Source organism: Haemaphysalis longicornis, unplaced genomic scaffold, assembly GCF_048455015.1.
Source record: "Haemaphysalis longicornis isolate Haplotype H1 unplaced genomic scaffold, Haemaphysalis longicornis Haplotype H1 scaffold_6, whole genome shotgun sequence".
NCBI lineage: Eukaryota > Metazoa > Arthropoda > Arachnida > Ixodida > Ixodidae > Haemaphysalis > Haemaphysalis longicornis.
The window spans coordinates 205,071,588-205,076,356 of record NW_027526407.1 but is presented as its reverse complement, the minus strand read 5'-3'; positions in this window follow the sequence as shown (position 1 = coordinate 205,076,356).

The window sequence follows — 4,769 nt, the reverse complement described above, 5'->3', positions numbered from 1 at the left end:
CACTGTACAGGGTGGAGACAACCTTCGAACGGTCCCGTGCCGCCGCAATTGGGCCAACGGGCTCAGCGCGTTATTATTTTCGTTTCCCACGAGACCTAGCAACGCGAAACAGACAATATGATTCAAACTTCTTCAGTAAACCGCGTTGCGGGGATAATTTTAGCGCGGTTTTGACACAATGACTTGCTTCGGCGGCCAGCGAGCAACCAAAAATGGCGGCGCCAGCGTATACGTGTCTCTACCCTGTACGGCGGATGCGTGAATGAAGGTACTCTAGGCTGCAGAGCGGTCGGTTTCAGTGATGTCACTTGGGACAACGAAAACGCACGACTGAGCGGGAAAATCAAAATTTTAACCTAAATTGTTTAATTTCTCAGTGAATAAAGCACCGTTTGTATCCGGACAAGCGTTGGGGGCACTATAAAACACGAAATCTTTCGAATAAAACCAACTTGCATTTTCTCTTCATGGCTCCTTTAAAGGGGTCCTGAAATGCCTTCCGCCAATGCATGTATGTACATGTAACCAAATAAAGCAATGTATTAGCAATCTCCTCCTCCAAGAATTTTGTTAAAGCGATGAGTATTAGCTGAGAAATCGTAAATCGAAAACCGCGCATTATCGTCGCGCCGTATTTCCTCCTCCTTTCAACTGTTTCTTCTCTGTTGGCCTCCCCTCCCATGATGCTTCGCTCCTCAGCGGTGACGTACTTCCGCTATTGCGCTCCCACAGACTGGCGTCTGCTACGGGCCAGCTCTTTCGGCTTTTTCATTTTTGTTGACACCATGTACACTCCTCTAAAGGCTGGAAAAGCGAACGAAAGACCTGGCCGCATGTGTGCGGCCTGGCCTTGCCCTTTCGCGGTGTACGTAGCTGCAGTTGGCATCGGCGGCGAACTCGCAGCCGCGCAGGGAGAATCGTGCGCTCGTTCCCTTTGGTGCACCGCGCACTGTTTATCCAAAAAGCGCGGTCTCAGATGTGGGCCCGCTGGTGCCGGGTCTTATTTTGCGGCGGTTGTAATTCCTACTACCGGCGGCATGTGAAAAAAAGACATTTTAAACCGACACAGAACCCGTGCACAAAACGCGCCGGATCGGATTGCTTTATCAGTGGCGATGAACGGGAAGGCGCAGAGCAAACTAACGCCACAATCGAGCAGCGACCATCCGTGTTCTGCCAAGCTGCACCCGTGTGTTGGATTCAATACTGATGGGAAAACGTTGTTTGAACTTGTTTTGATAGTCGTAAAATGTTCAGGCACTCCCGCACTCCGCTAGCAGATCAGCCGGCGAGTCATTTCGGAAAACATTTAACAGATGGCGCCGTATGCATTAGCATGTCGCAACGCAAAACTGATGAGACGTTCTACTAAAACTCCCCTCGCGATGTTTACATAGCGGGACGCAAAAATTTAGCGTTTAGCGTATGCAAAGGCACAAACGCTGTACTAAAACTCTCTATTAGCAGCAAAATAGCGTGCGTACGTGAGGCTGCTTCCGTTTACAAAGCTGCACGCCGAGCGCTTACGTTTCAAACATAGTGACATCGTTTAAATACACTCGCAAGCACAGTGTAACGTAGTCACATATCAACCGTATGCTCAGGCGACAAGCAAGAGCTTATTTTATGTGGGACGGAGATTGCGCATAAAGGCCCGTTCACACTTGCGACGAAAGCGAGCGAAAGCGATGGGAATTTCGTCGCTTTGTCGCGCGACGATCGTGTTTGTCGAATTGTCGGGAGAAATTTTCGTCGCGCGACAGAATTCCCGTCGCTTTCGCTCGCTTTCGTCGCAAGCGGGATTGGAAAGTTCTGCCGCTGCCGTCTGCTACGCAGCGCGGAGGCAACCGCGCGATCTGCTCGGGCCGGACGAACGCGCACACTCCAGCACGGCAGCGCCCCAAGCGGCAGCCGGCCGCGTACATCGCTCCCGGCGCCCGCCTGGGGCCCGCCCTCGGCACACTAGCAACACTATAGCCGGTATATTTCAGGCACAGTAATGGAGGAAAGATCTTTTGCTTCCGATGAACCAAGTTCTTTGCCCCCGTGTTTTTAAATACGTGAAGTGGTTAGCACGTCGCCCTCACGCAGCTCTGTATCGTCGTAGCATCGCTGACTGTCCGAACGAAGCTTGCAGCTAAGCCAATGCAGCGACCGAAGCGGTGTGTTTGTGTGCATCGGCTCCTGTGTGTAGCGTTCGTTTCGCGATGAAATGCGAAGTTGTACTTCTGCGGGTGGATAGTGCTTCCCATGGTCTGGATTATCTTTCTCGAACGACGAACGACTCAACCTCGCATGGGGTATGTGTAGTGTGCCTGGCTAAAAGCCTTCTCGCTTGCGTGCCAGAGTTCAGTGAGTTGCTGTTCGTCCCCGCAAACAAGGCGCGAGGTGAGTGCCGAATTTACGTCGGGCAGGAGGAAGCAACCGGTCGTCTGTCAATCGCGGTTCAGACTTGCAACGCATGTTGTGACGTTGGTTCGTTCGAAACGCATGTCTGGTTTGTTTTGAAGTTGAATAAAATGTATGCGTCAAACCCGGGCATTCGGCTCAGGGCGTTCTCTGAGATTGCACGAAAGAAGTGCCACGGGGCTTCAACGCTTTCTTTAGGGAACGTACTCAGGTAAGAGAATATCCATGTCGTGTTATGGCCGTGTTGCATTCAATACGAACGGTTAAGCGTTTGTTTACACTTGTTTCGTTTGTCGTAAAATGTCCAAGCACTCCACTCCGCTGGCAGATCAGCCGGCGAGCCGACGCTGAGCAGACGACTCATCTCTTTGCCGGAAGTGCGTGAAAAAGCCGCCCAATAGCAGGATGTCTAGCTCATGACGAACATATGGGAATCGATGATGTAGACATGTGAAGATGGCGGCGTCCAAAAACACGAAGGGAAGGGTGTGAAAAAAGCGACAAACTTTGCAACAAAAGTGTGAGCTTTCCGCTGCGCGTAAAAGAGTAATACTTGGCACAGCTGACGTTGACGACCCAATCTAACGATTGCGCTAGTTCATTTAGTGTGCTCAAAATGCCTTTCAGGGCCCCTTTAATACCCGTGCCACATGCATGAAAAATGACTGTAAATGCTTAAGGCCTTATGCAACCGAATGGCATTATTTGGGTGTTGTGTGCTGCATGCCGAGACGAAAGGCGCTAAATATGTTACGCATGATGGTGATAATGACCAAAAAGAGAAATGCCCCATATTTTCACAGTTTTAAAGTAAAAAAGTCTAAGAAGGGTTCGAAATGTTTTTTGTGAAAGAAAACGTTATCACAAATAGTGTTTGCTAAAAAATGATTGGACCCCTTTCTAAAAGTGGCTTCAGCAGCAGCCGTCTCCTCCCAGCGGTAGCCAAATCTGAAAAGGTTAAAATGATGTAACATGACGTTCTTCATTTTGCTGCTGCTTTAGTGAACCTCGTCTACAGAACCTTGCCGCCAAGAGGGCTCAAAAAATCGTCTTATTACGAAGTTAAGCTCTGCTTCCGTGTCAGCACTCTGGTGGTGAGTTTTGTTTGGTTTCATTTGGTTCCCACCGTGTTTGGGAGTAGGCAGGGTTAACGCGTTCGTGAAGGCGAATGAGTTGCTGGGAACTCCTAAACAAAAAATGGCCGAGCCAATGGCATTAGATTTTTGTGTGCAGCGGCAAATTAAGGGCATTAAAACTTAAGGCCTTAAGCACATAATATGTTTTGGGTGTACGTGTGGGACGAGTATAAGGCCAGTTGTAACATCAAAAGATGCAAAAGGATAGGTATTATGATCGCGACCCTCATGCCAAACTATGATGCCGATTCATGGGTTTCCGTAAATGTCTGACAAGTATCTCATGGCTGCTTCCAGAATTCAGAACATATATTGTGCGGACAAGAGGCCGAATGCATTGCAGACATGAAATATAAAACTGTTAGTGATAGCAGCGATTTAAACATTTCGGTTGGTGACGGTTCCGAAAGTACAACCTCTGTTTGATTCTATTCATGAAAAAATTGTGATAAATGCTTGTGTGGGAGGGGGGATGCAGAAGAAGGAAGGACTATTTACTGATTCTTCCTTGAGCTCACAGGGTTACTAATAAAGAATGCTTGTGTAGGGCCAACACAGCCTTTGTAATGTCTGTTCCCTCATTTTGCAGGAGGGAAAAAAGGATAATTACGGTGACATCTGGTATTGCATGAAGAGTAAGGATGCTGCAAGTTCTAAAAAAATGTTACAGTGTGTACCAGGGGAATGAGCAAACGAAACGAAATCTGCATGAAACAAATATATATGTAACAGCGCAAACAACACGAGACGAAAAGAAGAGGGCACAAACCCAGTGCTGACTAACAACTGACCTTTATTGTTTATGCCTGTGGTTTTTATGCACGCATAGGCAGAAAACAACGAAAAAGAAAAACAAGGAAACACTAAATTTGCATGTGAACGCTTGAGAGGGTGTGAGCGTCGCATCATAATGACTTCACATTTTCTTTCCGCGTTAATCTGTTTACGGGGAAAGAAGTACAATCAAAACAACAAGCAAACACTTTTAAAAGCAACAAGAGCTGTTCGTAAGCCAAAGATTGATTAACAAGGTCATATACTCTGCTACAAGAATCGGCACTCCTTGTCTTAGAGAGCATTATCAGGGGTGCTTAGGCATTGGTCTCCTAACTTTGTTTCCGTGGCCTGTAAGATTTCTCGCACAATTTGGTTTGCGTGCTCCCCTGTCGCAGTGGTCTGCTCCAGAAGCGGCTGGCATTTGCTGACGCAGTCGCGACACTGCTG